At 47.7% G+C, this 23,055-nt stretch overlaps 1 protein-coding gene across 3 annotated transcripts in view; it reads right to left on the bottom strand.

The window, feature by feature from the left end:
- The window catches only part of BNC1 (basonuclin zinc finger protein 1), a 54,484-nt gene extending 33,632 nt beyond the window's left edge, over positions 1–20,852 (bottom strand). Inside the window, exons 1-2 of one of the 3 annotated variants that reach the window (XM_058736404.1) lie at positions 20,272–20,852; positions 2,280–2,755 (exon numbers count right to left, since the gene is read on the bottom strand). The gene's annotated coding sequence lies outside the window, so the exon portion shown is untranslated. The remainder of the gene's footprint in view (positions 1–2,279; positions 2,756–20,271) is intronic. The other 2 variants (XM_058736405.1, XM_058736407.1) reach the window with 2 other exon arrangements.
- Positions 20,853–23,055: the final 2,203 nt, after the last annotated feature.

Below are 23,055 nucleotides of genomic sequence, written 5' to 3'. Positions count from 1 at the left end.
GGATGTGTCCTCGTCTTAACTTCTTTGGTCCTTGCTCACCTCTGTGGCCTCCGTGCTGTGAGCTGCTGTAGCCGGCAAAGCTCAGGGTTTGGGGTGGGGATGACCCAGGTGTAGCCAGTTCCCAGCAATTGGAAACCAGCCGAGGAAGTCAGTTTCCTTGGCCTCACTGTCCTTGTCTGTGAAAGTAGGTACGAAACCCTGCCCCTGGCCAGATTGGTGGGGGCCAAATAGGATGGTCTCTGTTCTACAAACGCTGCTCTCTTCCCTTCCTTTCTGCTGCACATAAAGCTGGTTTTTGAATTAATTTAAATTTGTTACCAGAGGAGTCCTTGTTTGTGGTATTACTGAATGGCCATATATGCTCATTACAAATATCCCCAAATGTCTAAGTCCCAGGCAGTGGCCCATGGAAGTACTTTTAATCTGCCCAGTGGAAACGTTTTGGTCAGCACCTTTGTGTTGGTTCCAACTGAATTGCATTGATTTTAGTAAAAACTTCCACTGGCAACAAATACTAGGATCAACCCGTTTATTTCTGGCTAAAAACACAAGGAGGATTTTTGGCAACACGTAATTCGAAAACCTCAAAACAGTCTACTTCTCGCAACGCACACCATCGGGATCAGCAGACACGTCTCTTCAAATATGACAAACCTGACCGGCCTGCAGGGAATCAGTAGGTCCAGATGCAAATTGGTAATTCATTTTCTGCAGGTTCATTTAGAATCGTGTATCTGAGGCCAGAAATCAGTCCTCACGTTTGTTTCCAGATCTGACGGGCGTCTCTGCCATTCTTCGGAAACACGGAAGCAGAAGCCGGACAGAGAGAGCGCCACCTGGGCATGACCTTCATCTTCTCTAGGTCTCGACCTCTTCATCTGGCCAGTGGGGACATCCCCGAGGGCCCCTCCCTCACTCTCAAAGCCCTCCTTTTTTGCTTCTGGGTTTCAATCTTGCCATTTTCCTGTTGCGCTCAGTTCCTTGTCTTTGCGAGCGCTCAAAACAGAATGTCTCCCCTCCCTTTACATTACCAGGGATTAAAAAAAAAATCTTTATTAAAAAGAGGAAAAGCTGGGGCGCCTGGGTGGCTCAGTCGGTTAAGCATCCGACTCTCGATCTCGGCTCCGAGGTCACAATCTCACGGTTTTGTGGGTTCGAGCCCCTCGTGGGGGCTCTGCGCTGACAGCACAGAGCATGCTTGGGATTCTCTCTCTGTGCCCCTCCCCCCTTCATGCTCTCTCTCTCTCTCAAAATAAATAAACATTAAAAAAACTTAAAAAGAGGTAAAGTTGGGAAGACACAAAATCGGAAAATCCCTGTGACCCGTTCTTGTGGAGCCATCTCGGGTTGGTCTGTCCCTGCGTGTGGGTGTGCGGACACCCTGTATCCTGAGAAATACCCACTAACGTTGGGAGGCAGGGCAGGTGCGGGGCCGTGTGAACCGAGAGCCAGTGCCGTCTGAAGCAGGCAGTTGTTACTCTGCTTGCCATCAGCCAGGAATGTGAGCTCGGTTTTGCCAGGTTTCCTGAGTTTTCAAGAGAAGGTGGAAATATTCTGATATTTAAAAGTTGGCAACAAATTCAGATTTTTTGATAGATATGGTGTGAGTCACGCAAAATACGTTTGCAGGCTGAACCCGGCCGACGTGCCGTTCATCCGCACCTACTGTTCCATGCAGTGATGTCTTCTTGAGGCCTGGGCTTAGCACATAGTAGGCGTGTAATAAACTTCTGTGGCGTGTGTATCACTCTTGAGGGGAAACGGCTCGCAGCCTGTCTGAACTGCACATTGAATTGTCAACAGCCACACAGAGATTAGTAATGACCTTTTTGTGTTGCCTAGCAAAGTCCACTAACGGGCTAATAAGCTTTTCCAACATTTACACTCTGGGAAGTCTTGCTGTAGTTGTTAATAATTCTGTTAAATGCAGGATAGCTTTCTCCTTGGGAAGCTAATTCTCACAAGAAAACTTTCCCCAGTGGCGACACACGAATTTGAAAAAAAGATTTTTTTTTAAATTAAAAAAAGGCATTTTTTAAAATGTTTATTTTTTGAAAGAGAGACAGAATGTGAGCAGGCGAGGTACAGAGAGAGAGGGAGACACAGGATCCGAAGCAGGCTCCAGGCTCCAAGCTGTCAGCACAGAGCCCGATGCGGGGCTGGAACCGTGAGATCACGAGCTGAGCCGAAGTCGGATGCTTAACCCACTGAGCCACCCAGGCGCCCCCCAAAAGGCATTTTTAATCATGGGATCGTTGTATTAAAGAGAAAAGAAACACCTTTAGCTACGGAGGTTTGGGAATGAATGCTGGAAACTGCATATTACAGGAGCCAGGCGCGGAAGCTGCTTCAGACCCGAGCCCACTCTGGTTCGGGGGCGGAGCCAGCCCTGGGGGTGCGGGCAGGACCGCGTGAGGGTCACAGGCGCACGCTGACAAAGTCTTTTGACACTGCAGCTCGGCCAGAGAACTGCGGCTCTGTCAGGCTTCCCGAGGTGGCCTGGCCTGGGTCCTCCACATTCCTCTGGGGACACTGTTGGGAAACAGCAGGAGGCAGGAGTCACAGTTGTGCCGTCACCTCCCAGCCCAGACGCAGACACCTGGTGGCGGCAGGCCCGGGCACATCCGCAGCTCAGCTCTGCCTGGGAGCCTGACTAAGCAGCATTCGGGCCAAGCTGCCTGCTGGGGGGCAGGCCGGCCCGCCACAGGTCTGGCTCAGATGTCGCAAGCTCCCTCCTCCAGTCCCCGGGCTCTCCCTATGGAGAGAGAGACAGGAAGCCATTCCAAACGTGGCACGGGGTTTTGGTGGCAGAGAAGTGATCCCGCTCCTTCACCTTTCACACAAGGTGAGGGGTTGAAGGGACCGGAAAGGGCTGCAGGTCCCCCTAACACAGAGAGGAATGCGCTTTTGGCTTCTGATAGACAAGACTGCCAAGTCTCAAGGAGGCGATGTCCGTGGGGAAGAGTGATAAATAACAATCGTAAATTCCAAACTCAACACAAACGCAGGCCTGATTCTACCCACTGGCTTCCCTGGACGCACGTGCCTGGGGTTTGCAACTTGAGGGCATCGGGGCACCCTCTACGATCAGGAGAGGGTACTCACCTCCGACACGGACAAGCGGAAAGCTTCTGATGATGGTTCTTCCAAGTGTAAGGCTCAGGGAAAATGTGGCCGATTTGGCTACCACTGTTTTGATACGTCTGGGGTGGGCGAAGCTAGCCTGTCCTCCGTGGCCTAACCGCCGTCATGCAAAGTCTGTGACCTGCTCTCTAAACAGCTCATTCTCCCCTCACCAAGGCGGAGGGAGGAAACTGTCACAGGCAGACTCCTTCCTGGACACTTTATTTACTCCTCCGATTTTTTTTACTACTCAATCTCTGAACTTAAGGGGCTCTATTCCTAACTTTTTTTTTAAGTTTATTTATTTATTTTGAGAGGCAGAGACAGAGAGAGAAAGAGAGAGAAGAGAGAGAGAGAGAATCCCACGGAGGCTCCGAGCTGTCAGTGCAGAGCCCGAGGAGGGGCTCGGACCCAGGAACCGTGAGACCATGACTTGAGCTGAAAACAAGAGTCGTGCGCCTATCCAGCTGAGCCACCCAGGCGCCTAAGGGGCTCTATTTCTAACTGAAGTATAGAGGAGATGCTTCGTTATTGAAAAGCCCTGCACTTTGCATACTGACTTGATGAATTTGGGGTGAGTTTTACGAGGACAGGACAGGCACTACTTTGATAAGTTTTCCAGAGGCTGGTGAACGTGCGTCAGAAGAAAAGTTTTAAGGCTCATTATACCTTGGGACATAGCATCTCCTGCACATTTAGTAACCCCTTATCCAAACTGAAGGAGAGACTATTTGGGCTATTCTCATAGCCGAGAATTCCAAATCAGCTTCACGTTGCTTTTGGAAGTTGAGAAGAAAGGGCTAGGGACGATGGGCTATCTAAGGGCAGATTTAAAATAATTCTCAATTATTCACTTATCCCCAACTTTAAAAAACATTTCTCTGGGGTTTTCAGTGCATCCTTCAGGGCAAAGAGAGCTACGAAAAAACAAACGCAGAGTCAACCCATTCTGTTATGTGTTTGAAAAAGGGAAGCCATCTTTAAATATCTGACTTAGCAAGTTCATAGAGGAAATAGATTTCTCTTTACAGAGCTTGTATCTGATATTGAACAAAAATCAGTTAGTGATCCAGACTCTGTGGATGAAAAAGGACTGTAGCAGACTCCATCTATGCTAAAATTGCCTTTTCAATCTCCATTTCATTCCTCCCCCAGCAGGTAGCAGCCCCGTCCTCTGGGTGGGTACCCCACCTCAACCCCACAGGTGACTGGTGGAGGTAACATGCGTAAACCAATCAGCACCCAGGTGTTTTTCTGGCCACAGGGATTGGCTCCAGAATGGCCCAATCAGCTCAGAGCTCAGGACTTTTGTCTGATGGTCATGAGAAGCCAAGTTCTTCTTTTCCTATATTCTTGAAGAAAAAAAACCTCAAAAACCACGTGGTCCCTGTCGTTGCTGGCAACATCTTGTCACAATAAAGGAAAATCAGAAGGGAACAGCACTGACACACGGAGCTGAGTAGAGTTGAGGGAAATTGTGGGCGGAGACACCTGAAGCCCTGATCGAACCATGCCTGAAGCCTTTGGCCTTTTCAATTTGTGAATAATTAAATCACTGTTATCATTTTAAGCCAATTTGAGATTTTCATTTGTTTGTTTTTTCCAGTAGAAAGCTTTTCAATGGATATAGAAACTTAATTCAGCTTTACCAGAAGAATAGTTTGGGCTGAAGGGTGAATGAAATACCAAGTACCCTCTGTGATAACAGTCTTTGTTCTTTTCCTTTTAGATGACGTTGGTGATCCACAAACCCTGGGCCAAGTGAGGAGATTCTTCTAATCAGAGCACACCGATGCTGTAGTCATGGTCTTCTCCTTGATCGTAAGTATTTTCCAGAAACGCACGGACCACGTATTTTAATTCTTGAAAAGACTCGTCTTCCTGGACTTTGGGGAGTAGGGTCTGCTGATTTTCAGTGCAGCTAACAGTTCTGTATCAGCAGATGCTCCATAAACGTGGGCTTTACCCATCCGTGTATAAATGAAGAGATTTAAAAACACATTCCTGACTTGTAGCTGCTTAAAAGTACCTTCTTGTAAATGGCATAATTGAGGACTTCTACAAACGTAATTGCTAACTGCACTTGGAAATCCACTTTGTCAAACCGTGGCTTCTAACACCTTGTCTTTGACACCGAATCAGCTTTGATACTGACGTTTCCCAGAGGTGTGGCTTCTAATCCTCAAATTACAACACAAGTTTCAACAGGCCGGGTTTTTTTTTTGTTTTTTTTTTTTTTTTGTCTGTCACCAGGAGTTTAGTAATTAACAGAAGGTCCCGTCACTAATGGTTTATCAAAAGGCCAGTGAGCAAGTAAGAGCCACGACACAGGGAACGGACCTGGTATGCTCACTGATGGAACCCATTTAAGGAGCACCTGTTATAGGTCACGCTCAACTGGGGCCCACTCCCTGAAGTTCAATGTAAGGCCGAGAACAAGGGGCCAAAAGCGAGCCCTGGGCAGAGATCCTATGTAGGAACAAAATCCAGTGACCTTCTTGATGACCATTCTGGAATCACACACCCTCAAATCATTTTCACAGCCACGGGTCTTTTGCAACCGGCTTCTGCTATACACGCTTTCATAAAAGCTAGTGGTTTTCCTGGGAGTCTGAAGCAGGGCGCATAACAGCCAGTGAGTAACCCGCGAGTAATGCCCGTGGTGACAGTTCTGCTTTGTTCCTTTGGAGTGTGAGAAGCCGAGTCAGGACACGGGTCGTCCTTCACGAGGGCTGGGAAAGCAAAGCCTGCATGCTCGAAGCGGGGAATGTTCTCTTTATCTGAGGTGCCTGCCAAGTCTTAAACACTAAAACGTGTAGGTGTACTTGGGGAGAGCGAAGGCCCTGACATTTCAAAGATGGCTCGATAGAAGGAAAGAAAGAAGAGGAACTCGGCTGTTTGGGAGAGATGCGCGCTCACCCCTGGCAAGGTGACCTTTTTCAGAGCCTCTGTGTCCTCAGATCCTGACGGGAAGGTTCCACACACAACCTCAAGCTTGCGTTTCTGCCGAGCGGGCTTTCTCCTTGAACCTCACCTCTCACTTTCTCTTTTCAGGACACCCCTAATGGATTGCAGATGTCCCATTTGGTCAGAAGCACGTTCCAGATACATCTGCCCTTCTTGCTTTCATGCAAGAAACACCTGCAAATCTTTATCTCTGGTTAGATTTACCACACATTGGAAGCTTTGAAATTTTGGTCCGGTGGGAAAGAGGAGTATGTCACCACCCTCCTTCTTAAGTTGGGATTCCATAACGGACGATAGCCTTTGGGGAGATGTTTTCATTTTTCTTCAAGGAAAATAGGAAGGCCTTAAGAGCCTCAGACCTGCTCAGCTGCAGGCTAACTAATTTCTTTAGTCCTACAGAGTCTGTGGAAAAAAAAAAAATCTACGGTGACCATAGGTGGACAGCCATCGCGTGCGCGTTTCTCTCATTTTTCTGAGTCTTAACAAAGATGAGACCCCAACGGCGGAAAAAGAGAGAACAGCGGGACATTGGCAAGTTGGCGAGGATACAGTTACAGGACCAGCTTCCTTAGATGTGCCTTGAAAATACATGTGATGTATTTCCAGTAAGTGAGTAAATCCCTCAAGGCAGATTTTTTTTTTTTTTTCTTTTACCGCTCCCTTTATTCATTTGACTTCAGGATATTCCATCCCAGCACCCAAAGAATGACAAATGCCATTTAAATAGTTTTGAGGTGATCAAGCCATGGGCTGCCCCTGGGAGGGCTGAGAAGGAAATTCACACCCAGTGTGGTTTTATAAGGAGGAAGGAAGCTCTGGCTGGCCAAACACAGGCTGTACCTTTGAGCAGCACATTTCGCCTTTCGGAGCCTCGGTTTTCTCATCCGTAAACTGGGGATGCAAGTCATTTGTTTATTCCACCAAAGCTATGACGACTGAGTGCCTTAGATGTGCCCGTCACCCCAGTGATGCCCGAGGACACCGCAGACACAGTCTCTGCTCCCACGAACAGCCCCTCGGCAGGGCTGTGTTCCTGCTGCCCCTGGGGACCGGCTTAGAACTTTACACCCCGCCCGGACCTTCGCTAATTCCTGGATTTCAACGTTCATGTGGTCTGCCCGTCCGTAATCCAGCCCTACGATTCTTGCACCTCCTCGGGCTTCACCTTCTTTCTCACATCTCCGGTCACCCTGGAGCGTATTTTGAACCTATCGAGATCTCCAGATGACTCTCTCCGGTAACCCTCAATTCTCTGGGGTCACTATCCTCCCGTGGCACCCCACGGCCAAATTCTCAACTTGGAGCAACACTACAGTCAGCCTCCTCGGCTTCAGCATGAGTGTGGATGAAGGAGCAAGATGGCGGCCTCGTTTGTACCCTGGTGCCACGTGTCTCCACCCTGGTGCCACGTTTCCATGGACAACTCCCCCTTTAACTCCCCTCAGCGATTCAACCAAAACATACCCATACCTGTTTTTAATCTCTCTTCCTCCAGTCTCAGATGATGGGGCTCCTCTCCCTGCCCCCACCGAACGCACCCTCCGGGACCCTATTAGTAAGAATCTCTACTGTATCTTCAATGTCGCCCTTTCAGTTAGTTTGGGCTCTGGCTATAAACATTTTTAACGCTCTCCCATATTAAGGGACAAAAACCACCCTGCCAGCGGACGACTGTGTTCATAGATCCCCAGGTCTCCCTGTATGCACACTCTTGGGTGGTCCCCTCCCAGGTGGACCCTAGGCTTGACCATGTAATTTGCTTTGCCTAAAAGGTCATTAGCAGGTGGGGTACAAGCAGAGCCTTGGTAAGTGCGTGCATACTGAGCTTACCTCTCTTGGATGATTCCCTTTTGGAGCCCAGCCACCATGTTGTAAGAAGTCCAGACTGTCCTGCTGAAGACAATGCTCACGTGGACGAGGCCCTGGTGTAGGAGCGGCCACTCGGGGAGAGAGGTCTTGAGACCACGTGGAGAAGCCGAGTGTCCCAACCCTCCCAAGCAGATGACCCACCAGCTGCATACAGCCCCAAGAGTGACCAAAGGGGAGACCAGCAGGAGAGGTGCTGCATTCATTCACAGAAGCCTGAGAAAGAACAAATCCTTGTTTTAAGTCGTAAGTTTTAGGGGCGTCTGGGTGGCTCAGTCGGTTAAGCATCCGACTTCGGCTCAGGTCATGATCTCACAGTGCGTGAGTTCGAGCCCCGCATCGGGCTCTGCTCTGACAGCTCGGAGCCTGGAGCCTGCCTTGGATTCTGTGTCTCCCTCTCTCTCTGCCCCTCCTCCCGCTTGCGCTCTGTCTCTCTCTCCTTCAAAAACAAACATTAAAAAAAATTAAAAAACAAAGTTTTAGAGTGGTTTGGTATGCAGCAGCAAATATCTGAGACAACCTTGGAAGCAAAAACCAGAACACTCCCTTGATCTCACTGCTCCTCCACTTTCTCTCCTTGCCCAAGCTTTTCCCCCTCGTCCACACTTGCTGTCTCTCTCCATCCTTGGTTTCTGATCTACTTGCGTGTCTTACCTGCCTCCCTCGTACCCACTGGTCTCTGCGGACCGCAGTCTCCCTGCACGCCGTGCGCCCCGGCTTCTTGGCTCTCTTTGTTCCTCTCTTGCCTGGTAGTTTCCACGGCCTCCGTGGGCTCCTCCCCCACCTGCCCTTTTCATGGTCTTCGGGTTCTGTCCACAGCCACTTGCTTTTTTTATGATTCACACCGCCTCGTTTGGTTTCAACCCGCTGAATACAACATGAGAGACGGGAGGCATAGTTCTAAGGCAGCGTGGGATGGCCTCACGCACTCAGCTGGAACATCGCTCCCCACACCTCCCTTCTGGTTCTTTGAGACTTAGCTCAAGCACACTGTCCTCTGAGGAGTCTTTGCTGGGAACCCCGTTTTCCCTTCCCATGCTGGGCTACATGTCCCCACTCCTTGCTGCACTCCGAGAATACCCTGGGAGCTCCTGGATGGCAAGGATCATATCTTACTCACGTAATATTTCCCGGGGTTTAGCACGGTGCTTGGGGGTACCACCTGTGCTCAGTTGTAGGCGCTCGATAAGTGGCTACTGAGGGACTGAATCGCAGAGTTCAGTGTCCCATGGCATTCTAGCCCATCTTAGGTTTTCGTATAAGGGAAATTGGCCTACAGCATGGAAATCAAGGAAGTCTGGACTCCACGGACACGTTTCTTTTGTGCCATCAACTGGTAGCTTCCCGTTTTCCCAGGGCCATCAAAGAGGTTTTCTGGGACACCTGGGTGGCTCAGTTGGTTAGGCGTCCAACTCTTGATCTCAGCTCAGATCTTGATCTCAGGGTCGTGAGCTTGAGCCCCAACCTGGGCTCCGCGCTGGGTGGGGAGGCTACTTAAAAAAATGAAAAATAAAAAAAATTTTCTAACACAGAAACGATCTGCTTTTCTAAGATTTGATAGGATCTGCCTTTATAGTCACTTATTCCTGATACCTGGTGAGACGGGTTGAGATTTTGTTTTTACAATTTCTTTCCTATTCGTATTCGTCTAAGTGTCCTGTTTCTTTCACTTCGATTATTCACTTAGGGAGCAACGTCCATCTAACTGCTATTTTAAAATTCAAAAGCACAGAGATTTGTACAATTACGTAAAACTTAAAAATATATTATTGCTCTTGTTATGGTGATTTTCTCAATTCTAATTTGGCTTCCCCCCTCCTCTTAATTGGATTTGCTACTATCGTGTTGATGTTATTTGTTTCTTCAAAGGATCAGCTTCTTTCAGCTTTATTATTTCCTTCCTCTCATTTTCCCTAGAATTTCGTTTTTAAGTTTATTTATTTTTGAGAGAGAGAGAGAGAGAGAGAGAGAGAGAGAGCGAGTGCAGGTGCGTGCACCTGAGTGGGGGCAGAGAGAGAGAAACAAAGAGAGAGAGAGAGAAACCCAAGCAGGCTCTGTGCTGTCTTTGAGGAGCCTGATGTGGGGCTCAATCTCACAAACTGTGAGATTATGACCTGAGCTGAAATCAAGAGTTGGATGCTTAACTGACTGAGTCACTTAGGCACCCCATGGGACTTCTTTTTCATTTTAATTTTGGAAGCTTTAGTTGAATGCTAAATTCTTAAAAGAAATTAATTTCCTTCTGTAAGTTCAATGTATATCTTTACTCTCATTTTCTGTCTTCTTGTGTAATATTTCCATAACCATTTTTTCTAAACCATCTCTTCTTACACTATTTTCCTCTGAGCCAGATATTATATAAGGTTTTCCCATTAATCGATGGCTTTTTTTGGTCTTTAACTGATGATTTCTCACTTTGTGACCCTATGACCAGAGACTATGGCCGGTGTAATTCCTACTTGCTTGAATCTACTGTGAGGGCTTTGTCAGAAATGTTTCTGCTTATGAAATTTCATCTACTAATTCTACCTTAACATGGCATTATCCATAGTCTCTATTCTCTCATTCGTCTTTGTTGCAAACTCTATTTAATCTGTCACAACTGATAACAGTGAATTAAAAATTTTCATTGCAGTCCTGTGTGTGTATGTGTGTCAGGGGTTAGGGGTTGGGAATCTTGGAAGGCCACTTGGAGGAGAATGTGGATAGTTCCAAACAGAAACGGTTAACAATACCAAGGTGGAGAGAGTCACATCAATCAACTCTCACGTCCTGTACTCTTCTGGTGGTTTGTACTTTCAACTCTGCGTTGCAATTGCCTGTTTACACGGAGTCTGCCTGGCTCACCAGGTATCCCCGGAGGTGCCCAATAGATGCTTGTTTATGGAATAAGTCAATATTGTTGGATTCTCTTTTTTTTAAACCAGCCTGAGACTCTTGGTTCTCTAAAATAGTACCCGATCTAAATGTTACCCTCATTCTGCCTTTACAGATCTCATTTCCTACTTTCTTAGTGTTTCTTTTCTGTTTGTTATGCTGATATATGACGGGGCCCTGTTTACTTTTGGCTATTTGGAAGTCCATCACTATATTGTCCACCCTACTCATAATTTTCTTGAAACATGTAAACTTTTGTCCTCCATCAAAGCTGGTATCTTCTGACTCCCCTTCGTGGAAAAAAGAAACATTAAGCCCTTCTGAGGGCTTTTCTCTTCTTTTCTTCCTTTTCCTGTTCTTCTAAACTCAAAAATCTAATCAGATGATAGGTATATATTGCCGCGTAACAAATTATCCTAAAACGTAGGTGCTGAAGGCAACGAATTTTTAGTCTCAGGACGTGGCTTAGCTGGGTCCTCTGGCTCAGAGTCTCTAGTGAGACTGCAGTCAACTTAACCGGGGAAGGATTTGCTTTCAAGTTCACCCATGTGGCTGTTGGCAGGCCTCAAAAGATCCACTTCTGGGGCACCTGGGGGACTCGGTCGGTTGAGCATCTGACTTCAGCTCAGGTCACGATCTCACGGTTCGTGGGTTCAAGCCCCACGTTGGGCTCTGTGCTGACAGCTTGGAGCCTGGAGCCCACTTCGGATTCTGGGTCTCCCTCTCTCTCTGCCCATCCCCCACTCATGCCAACTCTCTGTCTCAAAAATAAACATTAAAAAAACAATAATAATAATAAAAAAGATCCACTTCCAAGCTCACTCACGTGGCTGTCGGCAGGCAGCAGGTCCCAGCTGGCTGTTTGCCAGAGAGCTCAGTTTCTTGCCACATGGGTCTAACCACAGGGCCGCTCCCAACATGGTGGGACTTTGCTCAGAGCAAGCAGGGGACGGAGCAGAGGAAGCAGGAGATGGTAAGCAAGATGGAAACCAGAGTCTTTCCGTCACGGAACCTTGGAAGTGACAGTGCATCGCTTCTGCTGTACTTTGTTCGAAGAGCGTCACCAGGCCCAACTTACACTGCACCATAAGAGAGTTCAGAAAGACCTGACACCCTGGAGGAGGGCTCTGTGGGAGCCCTCCGAGAAGCTGCATACTGCAACACAAAACGCCTGCTTTTTATCCTTTTAGGATGTTTTTTATTCTTTTGGTCCAATATCTGTATCCGTTATTTAGAAGCCAGTAACACTTTGTCCCCGTCGATGGTAAAAACCTAACGTAGAGTTTTAAACTTCACTCCGTCACTTAACTTCAATAACGATCACTATTTTTTTTCCATTGTCACTTGGCAATGAATAATTGTCTCACTAATTTTGACCACAATGATTTGAACACTCTTGAAGAACATCTTCATAAGCAGCACCAAGCTTATTAATGTTTTCAAGTCTCTGCAAATCTTAAAAATGTCTATTTCCCGTAGATGTGAACGACCCGTGACGAGAAATGAAATCCTCGTGGGTCGGAGCTACATCTTAGTGGACTATATGTGTGTCTCCTTTCTCTCTTAACATGGGCCATTTCAGAAGAGATGTATAAAGCAAGCTTGATTTTAACCCCTTTGACCTTTTCCCTTCTCCAGCTGATGATCTGATTAAATGTGCATTTTCTCCCCTTGAGGTTTAAGAATGCATGAGGATATGTGTTAATCCTGTTTCCTTTTAACTGATCTTATCTGGGATATGGCAAATCCTCCTGATCTCCAAGTTCAATCCCCTCCCCCCAACCCCCCCCCCCCCCCCCCGCCAAATTCTGGGAACTTTTATAACCTATTCTCAATCAGCTGTTCCTTCTTTATTAAGAACGTTCCATTCACAGTTTGGCTGTCAGGTCGGTGTCCTGTTCTTATCTATTGTCTTCTTTTGCCTCATTTAAAATATTTTATATTGGGGCGCCTGGGTGGCTCAGTCGGTTGAGCGTCTGACTTCAGCTCAGGTCACGATCTCACGGTTCGTGGGTTTGAGCCCCCCATCGGGCTCTGTGCTGACGGCTCGGAGCCTGGAGCCTGCTTTGGATTCTGGGTCTCCCTCTCTCTCTACACCCTGCCCACTCACATTCTGTCTCTCTCTCTCTCTCTCAAAGATAAACATAAAAAAAGAAAAAAAAAGCCAGATGCTTAACCGACTGAACCACCCAGGTGCCCCAGCTCTTATTGCTTTTAATGAAGACCCGCTTTCAGCTATTATGGGTATAATTTTGTTGCATTCTCTTTTTATGCTGACCTGTTTACTGATATAATGAATTCCTTTATCTCACTGGAAACAGAAAACAGTTTTATCTTCAGGTTAATTTACTTGAGGAAGAAGATTTTCCTTTGGGGTCTTACACGTTCCTTAGTGCCGCAGAAGTTTTTGCAGGTCCCATGCTCCTTTGCGTTTTTCTAGAAGTCTTTAGTGTGTCTGTCTGGAAGACCAGAGGGACTGGATTGCTAAAAAAACCCCACATGCCATGATTCATTTGAACATGGAGAGCTCTCCCTGGGATTAGCGCCAAGGGTTCAACCGAAAGACTGCCAACGACTCCCTTGGGAAGCTCCCGGATCTGAAAACGAAGGACAGACCAGGAATAGCTTCAGGTTAGCTAACCTAAGTCTTTCTTGGAAGAAGACTGGAGTATAAATCAATCAGTAGGTGCAGATCACTGATCCCTCCTCTGCCGGATGGTTGAACAAAGATCTCGAGCAGACTAAGGAGTTTCTTATTCACACTGGTGAATTCTTTCCTTGTCTTGGCTCATGTTTCCACATTTCCTCCTTATCTGAAGCATCTTCGAGGTAACTTCTCGCCCAAATTTATGGTCCACAAGTGAATCTACCAATATGGCCTCCCTAGTTAGAGCTTTCTTTGTTCACACGCCATTCTAGCCCCTGGTGTTCACTTTTCTTCTTGCTGAAGTAAGTCCTTTGGTAGTCTTTTCCATGAGGATCTGTGAACGGCAAATACTCTGAGACTCTGCAGACCTTAAAAGATTGTAGTTTGGTCTTACTTGCCAGTGATAGTTTAGCTGTGTGAAGAATTTTGAATGGTGGTTTTTTTTTTTTTTTTTTTTTTCCCTTTCAGCACATGGACCATATTTTCCTACGAGAAATCTCTCGGCTTCTGAGACTGCTGAGTGAGTGAGTGACCGCTGTTGGTCTAACATTCTGTAGCAAGAATAGGTCTTGCCTCTGGCGTAGCTTTGATCTTTTTTTTTTCTTTTTATCCTTGGTTTTATCCTTGCAGCTTCCTAATGATGGGTCTAGGGAGGACTTATTTTTTAGTTATCCGGCTCAGTATTCAGTATGTTTATTCTTTCGATATGAGGAAAAATTCTCGTCCAACATTTGCAACTATTATTCTACCTCATTTACTATAGGCTCTTCCTCCAGACTACCATTAGGCCTATCCTGGAACCTGCTGGAACCTCTCTCTCCATCACCTGGGTTCTGATCTCTCTTTGTTATCTATCTTTATTTTGCTGTGCTCACTTCTGTGTAAATTCCTGGTGCTATCTCTCAATTTGCTACTTTTCTTTTTGTGCCCAACACAGAGGAATGTTTTTTTACCCTAGTGAATATAGTTTTCAATTCTAAAATTTATTATAAGTTCTTTTTCATAGTCCCCTGTTCTTGTTTCATTTCTGCCTAATTTGTGTCATAGCTTTTTTAAATGCTTGTATGGATTCTTCATTTACCCCTTGGAAGACCCTCAAATAGTCATTTAAAGTCATTTCCAGGCAGCTCTCTCACGGTCATGTCAGCTGGAATGAATTCACCTACTCACCGTTGACTTAAAACTTCATGCAAGAGTCATGACCAGATCTAGGATCACTGTATAAAAAGTGAGATCAACATGGGACTCCCTTACCCGTTAAAGAAGGCTGAAGAAAAACAAATATGGCCTTTCGGGTGGTGACGAGCTCCCCATGAGAACATGCCCCTCGTGCAGGACCTCCTCCACACGTCCCCAGGAGAGAAGAGGAAGTGGAAGGAAGGAGCGCCTAGTGCAGGGCCCCAACTCCTACTCCATGGATGTGAAGAGCCCAGGAGGCTATGAAACCACCACTGTCTTGAGACATGCACCACCAGCAGGAAGGAAGGCAGGCTTACAGAAAGATGCTCCTTCAGACGGAAGCAGCACTAAAAACACCCTGAACCAGAGTGGGTGGGAAACCACTCCAATAAACACATTTTGGATAAAACAAATACGCTACGACTGTCACCTGGCCCCCTGGCTCTTAAAAAGCCAAGTATCTCTGGAGGTGGGAGACATCCCACCTGGTATCCAGGGCCTGAGAGAAGCCACCTCATTGCTCAGGGTTTGAATCTGTGCTGTTTTGCAGTAATCCTGGGTTTTGGTTTCCTGTCTCTCATGGAGTACTTTTGAACCCGTCAACTCTGCTTACCGCTTGTAAACTAGTATTTTTGATAAATTTATAGTCCGTGGAAGTATTTCTTTTCTTTTTTGAGCTTGGCTATATATTTTTATTTTTATGTATGTATGTATGTATGTATGTATGTATGTATGTATTTATAAAGCTTATTTATTTGAGAGAGAGAACACACATGCAAGTGGAGTAAGGGCGGAGAGAGAGAGAGAGAGAGAGAGAGAGAGAGAGAGAGAGAGAGAATCCCAAGCAGGCTCTGCATTGTCAGCACAGAGCCCGACGCGGGGCTCGAACTCACGGACCGCGAGATCGTGACCTGAGCCGAAGTCGGCCGCTCAACCGACTGAGCCACCCAGGCGCCCCAGTGTCTCTACATCTTAATAAGGCATTCTGACTTCCAGGAACAAATTAATTAATTAATTTATTTATGTATAAGTTTATTTATTTTGAGAGAGACCAAGAGAGCACATGGGGGAGGTGCAGACAGTGGATCCCCAGCAGGCTCTGCACTGTCAGTGTGGAGCCCGATGCGAGACTCGAACTCACAAACCGTGAGATCATGACCTGAGCCAAAACCAGGAGCCGGACGCTTAACCGACTGAGCCACCCAGGTGCTCCACCAAGAACAATTTTAAAGTTCACTTACGACACGCAAGTGTTCGATATGGTTCTTTCATTTTGAATTTCTATTTTTATCACCTATGTTGAAAAGCAGCATAACCACATTACACGTTATCGTCCCAACCACACCCCAAATGCCTTATGGATCTCTGGACTGTAGATTTACGGCAAGGGACGTGGACATTCTACTAAACAACTCCCAGCGTAAGCTATTTCCAGCTCACAGGTCTTGTTTATACAGATTCGGTTGGTTCTCCCAGACAGAGGTATTTATTGATGACTTTGTGCTCTGGCTCAAGGGCAGTACTGGGGCCTGGGGACAATCGAGTGCACCAGACATAGGTCAGCAGGGGCTCTGGACCTCAGTGCACACTCGCCTCATTAAACATCTGTGTAATAGCCACAACAAAGTGATAACATTGTGGGGGTGGTGGTGATGTCCCTGCTGATGACTAGGGAAAAGATTTGAGATGATGGTTACCCCCATATCCTCTCCTTTCCATCCCACAGTCACCAAAGTATCGCTGCAACCTCTCTCCTTTGCTTCTTTGTCCCCAGGGTGCGTGTGTGGGAGTACAGACACAGGCATGTGCCCCCTCACGCTTTCTAGCTGCAGGGTATAAACTTTTCAGATGGCTGTCTTAGCTCCCCATTGTCCCGCCCGGAAGGGAGGACTCCTGTGCAGGGTTTAATATTTGGTGCTAGGAGCACAAAACGGAAGGGCATTGAGAGGGAAAGGGCTCAGGGCTCCTATCAGGAGCCAAATCCAGACTCCAGGGGCCAGGACTGCATCCTGGTTCTGTGGGAGCCTCTAGGATCATGCACCTAGCAGGTGACAGCTACTCAGCCCGCCCACGTGTATTCCCACCCAGAGAGTGCCACAGAATGGGGAATGCCGCGGAGACTGTGGCTCGGAGAATTTGCTCATTCGCTCATTCTGCCGGTTTCAGGTGAGAAAAGTCAGACGCATAAAGTCATTAATACCCACCCGGACACTTGGAGGGATTTTTTCATGTTCCTCAAATCTGGGGATATGATATAAATTTCGTTTCCCATCTTGTTATATAGGAGCTCTGATAAGTGACTCTTGTCCCAATCCATGACCTTATTACAAGAATGCACCCCCATATTTTAATTTTGTTCTGTTTTATTTTATTCTATCAGAGTCCCTTTTATTTAAACACAAAAAGTCAAATGTTCATGAACGGATGAATGGGTAAACAAAATATGGTATCTCTCTCTCTCCCTATAGATATATAGATATCTCCCTTATGGATATTTATGGAACGAAATACTATTTCACCTTAAAAAGGATGGAAATCCTAGGGGTGCCTGGGTGGCTTAGGCGGTTAAGTGTCTGACTCTCGGTTTCAGCTCAGGTCACGATCTCTCATTTTGTGAGTTTGGGCCCCAGGTCGGGATCTGCACTGGCAGCACAGAGCCTGCATGGGATTCTCTCTCTCCCTCTCTCTCTGCCCCTCCCCTGCTTGCATTTTCTGTGTCTCTCAAAATAAATAAATAAGCTCTTAAAAAAAAAAAAAAAAAAAGGATAAAAATCCCGTCATGTGCTATCACATGGATGAATCTTGAGGACATTACACTAAGTGAAATAGCCAGTATTTGAATAGTAAATACGAGAAGGCAAACACTGTATGATTCTACTTATTATATGGGGTACCTAAGAGTAGTTAAATTTAGACAAAGAAAGGGGAAGGGTGGTCGCCAGGGGGTGGGGGAGAGGGAAGAGGGGAGCTGTTGATGGATACAGAGTTTTAGTTTTACAAGATAAAAGAGTTTTGGAGATGAATGGTGGTGCCATTTGCACAAAATGGTGACTATTCTTCGCATGATTGTTACGTGGTATTTGTTGTTGTTTCAACCACACACAAAACGCAATGAGGTAATTATGACAAAGCAAGTGGGTTTTGACCCCCAAAACTGACCCCAAAACTCTGGGGTCAGTCAGGGAGGTCTCCCCAGAAGAAGTGGCATTTAAGCCAAGACTTGAGGGATGCGAAGTTAACCATGAAAAGGGGTGGAGGGGACAGGCTGAAGAAGGCTCTAGACTGTGACCAGGTGAAGCAGGCCTTATTAAATCCCGTGTGGGTTACTACCATCAACTGGCTTCCTGTTTTCAGTCTCTTTCCACGTACACGTGGATACCAGATTAATTTTCTAGAACACTACCTGGATCATGGCACCCTGCCACCTTCCTGGCTAATCCTTCCAGAACGTTTCCTTTTTGCCTGCTGCATACCGCCCCTGCCTGGCCCTGCAGGCCTTCTTCTCCTGGCCCCACCCTGACCGTTCGGCCTCCCTCTTCCATCACCGCCCCCCACACGCGAACCCTACACCAGCCACGTCCCTTGGCCACGGCTCCGTGGACGCACCTCTGCTTATGGCATTTCTCCTGCCAGGAATACCCTCCCTCCCTGCCTCCCCCACCCCCATGTCCTGGTCCCTTTTGTTCCTTCAAGCACCCCCTCAGCTCCCTTTCTGGATTCTGTAACATGTTATTTCAGTGTTTGCTTTCTTATCTTTTAACTCTGCCCCTCCGTCCCATGAATGGAGCCTTACTCACGCGTGGGTCCCTAGTGCTGAGCGCCATGTCCTGGAGACTGACCACACTTCTCAGTGCCTAACCGTCATCCTGACAGTGAGTCCTCACTCGGGGGCTGTGGCCCGCCCAGGGAGCTGCGGGACCCCAGGCTGCTCTGCACCAGGGGGCCACCTGCTTCCCTCGGGCCCCAAGCCCGGCTCCCGCACACTTCCATCTGCGCCTGGCATTCTGGGCATCTCCCCAGCAGGCCCTCCAGATGCTTCCCGGGGTGATCTGCCCAACAGCACGGCCCTCCCAGGCGGGCGATTCTACCCAGGGAGAAGCGAGGGCAGGAGCCAGCACAGAGGCACATTTTCGCCAAGGCCAGAGGGCACCCTCTGGGGCTGGTGTGGCGGCCAGGGGCACCGGGGGGAGGCAGGGGCGGCCCTCCTGTCCTCAGAAGCCACGCCAGTGGTTCAACTAGGGAGAAATGCCGCTTCCCGCAAACTGCAGATTTGCACGGTTTGCACAGTGCACCACTCGGCCAGCCGCGGCTGCGGGCGGCAGGGGAGAAGCGGGCCGGGGGAGGAGGCGCGGGGGTTGGGAAATCCACCTGGACGCCATCAGTCTTGCCAGAGTAAACAATGCTGACAGGAGTGCTTGCCGGCAGCCTGGTACAGGTTAGGGGGGGGGTCACGGAAGCGGCCTGGTGACCCGCCTGCCTTAAGGTGGAGACGCTCTGGAATCTGTCACAAAGGACAGAGCTGAAAGCTAACGCCTGGTGGAATGATCCCGTTTCCTGGCATTCCGCACAACCTGGGTGTGCACACTCTCAACATGTCTTAAATGTAAATCTGAGCTGGGATCAAATACACACATTGGAAGCCAAACAAACAGAAAGATCCACCCCCAGCGACCTCCGAGCGGGATCCACAGCCTAGTGGCACTAGCAATAAAAAAAAATATATATGTATATGTATTTTTAAAAGCTGTTTCTCGGTTTTTCTTGAAGCTCGAGGGTCTAGAAAGAACTGCTGGAGTTATAAGGAGAATCTACCACCTAATTTTCTAGAACTCTCCAACACAATGGCAGAGCCTAACGCGATCGAGCAAAGGTCTTTTGTTAACATCCTAGAATACGGGAGGTGGAAATCACTCTGTTCCTCTTCCTCAGAGCCGAACCCTGCAAACACCCCCTTCTTAGTGCAAATGTGAAAGTGACAGCAGCGACACGTTTGGGATGCTCAGGGGGAGAGACACGGAGTAAAGGGGTTTGGGTAGCTCATAAGGGATTTTGAATCGGAAGTACCAGCATTATCCCTCCCTTCAGCCGACAGGCACCGAGGGCCAGTTACGTGCCTCAACTGTGTCAGAGTGGGTGTGTGTGGGGGGGCATCCAGACCCTGCAAGTCACGGCCAAGGTCCTTTAGCTGAAATGACACACAAATGGTTTCTTCTGAAGAAACCCTGTAAGATGTCTGGCTAATCTGTCTTGTGACCTTGGGCAAGTCACTTTACCAGCCCGGGTCTTGTTTCTTCACCTATAAAACACAGATAGTAAAACCATGGTGCCTTCGGGGTATTCCTGGCACTAATGAAGGCTCATAAAGTGCTTTGAGATCCTTAGGATGAAAGTCTCTTCAGAACAGTAAAGCCTGATTATTACGCTTCGAACATGACATTCCCATGAAATCCCTGGTCAGGCTCGCAGCCCGCCTCTCAGTGAAGATTTAATAGCAGAGACTTGTCGTAAGTTCGTAAAGGACAGAGACCTCCATTACGGATACAAAATATGCCGCAGCGAACTAGTATATTAAGGGCTATTATCATGAATAATTAAGGCCAGGTTCTACTTACAGATTAATGAACCAAGTCTGTGTTGTGATGTAGTGGGTTTTCATTGTGGCTTCCTCAACCAGCTCATGTCATGAAACTTACTTATTCTCAGCGGATCGTCCAAGGTTGCACGGATTAGCAGGTTTATCCCACAATATAGGCTGGCAAAGTAAACTTCTCAAGGATACTTACATGCCCACTGTAAGAAATAAACCCAATTAGAGGTCTCTTAGTTCAGATGAAGAAGGTTCATTAATGATAATGAAGGGCTGACCTACCCCGGGCCCCTAAGTTTGTAATTAATCTTGTACAGACCTTGCAGCTTGACTATATTGAAGAATATCAAAGTCATGTACGTTACTCCAGGCTAACACACACGCACGTGGAAAGGAGAACTCAGGCTCCTGCGCACTTTGGACAAGGTAATGTTACGTCTGATGACGCATTCACTTGAGAAGGTAGAGCCTTATTAATTACATCAAATAAAAGCCTTTAGATAACTCTCGGAGTTTGAATATAAAAATCCGTAATTTCTGGGGCGCCTGGGTGGCTCAGTCGGTTAAGCACCCGACTTCAGCTCAGGTCATGATCTCGCTGTTTGCGGGTTTGAGCCCCGCGTCGGGCTCTGTGCTGACAGCTTGGAGCCTGGAGCCTGCTGCAGATTCTGGGTCTCCCTCTCTCTCTGCCCCTCCCCTGCTCGCACTCTGTCTCTCTCTCAAAAAATAAATAAATACTTTAAAAAATCCATAATTTCTGAATTCAACAGCATTAAGGAAGGGATGTCCAGGGTAAGGGGTAGAGTGTGGATTTTAAACGACCTGGCAAAGAGGAATTATAGACAGTAATGTGAATGTACTGATTAGTGGCATGACGTAGGCTAGAACTGTCCCAAGACGACTTAAAGCAAATATTTAAAGTATTAGTGTTTATATCAGGCTCCTTTTCTCTGATTGCCATCTTCTCCTGTGATTTGTAAAATCATGCTGCTATTGGAATTAGCCAGCGGAAAGTAATTAGCAACATCAGTGTGCCTGCGACTGCACACAGTGAGAGAGAAAACGAGATTACTTTCTGCTGGAGATAAGGCTCACTTTTAGAATTCTGGAATGTTATTTGAGAAGGAAAGGAGCTGGGTCACAGGAGAGGATGTTACAGCAGGGAGCTCTGTCTTTGCAGCTGGGGGACTCACCTGCTGCCCACCTGGATGGGCCCAACACTGAAACACATAGTTGACGCCATTCGGAACCATTAGGTTTCTAGATAAGCAGGGTAAACTAACTTTCAAGGGAATCTGGAATTCTTTTCCTGACTCAAAGCCGAGTTTTCCAAACATGCTGGGCAGTGGTATGCCTTTGTGCCTTTGCTCGGCAAGGACCTCCACCCGCTCCCCTCCTCCTCTGCCAGGGAGACTCCTACTCGTCCTTCCAGATGCAGGTCTAAATATCTCTTGCTCTGCCCAAGCCTTCCTTGGTGTTTGCAGATAGAAGTATACGCGTCCCTCTTGCTGCTGTCTCATACTTCCCTTCCGCGTACGTCTTCTTCGCGCAACTATCCTATTGCAAGGACTTCAGTGCTGATTTCCCCCTCGAGGCCTGAGCCTTCAAGCGCCGGGGCCACCTCTTAATCACCTTTGTTGTGGATCTAGCAACAGCAGTGACAAGACAGCGTGCCTGGTGCCTAATATGAGTCCACTGATTCTAAATGCCAATGTTTACAAACCAACATGGCACAGGCTGACCCAATCAGAGTAAATTCTGGCTGTCCATCAGTTGTTAGGGCTGTTCTGGAATACAGCCCTCCACAGACTGCATAGCAGACACTGGATGGTTATTAAAATAAGTTCAGCTGCAGCCAGAGTTACAAAGCAGGGCTTTTACAGCACCAGGGTTGGGTGTCACCATTCTCCCACCTGTGATGGGAGAGCAATGCCTTCTCCACGGTGTTGTTATCAATCCGAGATGAGAAATCAAAGGAGAAAGTGCTTCGTGCCTAATACGGACTGATTGGTTCCGAATGTGTCTGTGCTTAAGTCGCCAAGTATTAAGTCGCTCTAGAAGAGTGGCCCTAAATTCATCATTTCGAAAGAGATCGTTATCTTCCTAGTCGTGAGGGATCCTTTGGGGAGTCTGGCCTGGACCCCTTTCAGAGAAGGTCAGATTCAAGGGTCTGGGTGAGGTCGGTGGTTCTATGACCAGGAGGCCCAGCCCTAGGTAAAGGAGACCAGTCAATCTGGGGATAAGCAGTGCCTGGTGGAAAATGCCCTGGGTCAGAGCTCTCCAGCCACTCTGCTTCCCCAAGAGCGGAGGTTCTCAAATTTTGCTGCACATTAGAATCACCTGGGAAGTGTTAGAAACTGCTCTCCAGGCTGTTCTCCAGGTAAATTAAATCAGAATCTCTAGGGGGGGGTGGGGTGGGACCCAAATACGGGTATTTTCCAAAGCCCGCTTGCATTATTCCAACGGGCAGCCAAGGTTGAGAACTGGAGTCCAGGGCATCATGGCCACAGAGGCCTGGCAGGCCAGGTGACAAGCCTGTGTAAGACAATTGGGAGCAGTGAGGACCGCGGTAAACTGGAAAGCACACGTCCTGTTTGCAGATTTTCCACTTTTAGGAAACAAACACGCCACTGAAGCCAACGAAACACAGCTGTGGGCCGGATTTGGCCCATGGGATACGGGTTTGCAAACCCCACCTGTGCTAACATTGCCTGCGAGGCCGCGGAAGGTTCTCAGAATATGTCAAAGCCGGGCCTCAGGAAGCCATCGGCTGTGTACTTCCCAAGGATTTCCCCTACGTTCCCCTCTC

This window comes from Neofelis nebulosa, chromosome 7 (assembly GCF_028018385.1).
Source record: "Neofelis nebulosa isolate mNeoNeb1 chromosome 7, mNeoNeb1.pri, whole genome shotgun sequence".
Classification (NCBI taxonomy): Eukaryota; Metazoa; Chordata; class Mammalia; order Carnivora; family Felidae; genus Neofelis; species Neofelis nebulosa.
This window is presented reverse-complemented; position numbering and strand designations above follow the sequence as displayed.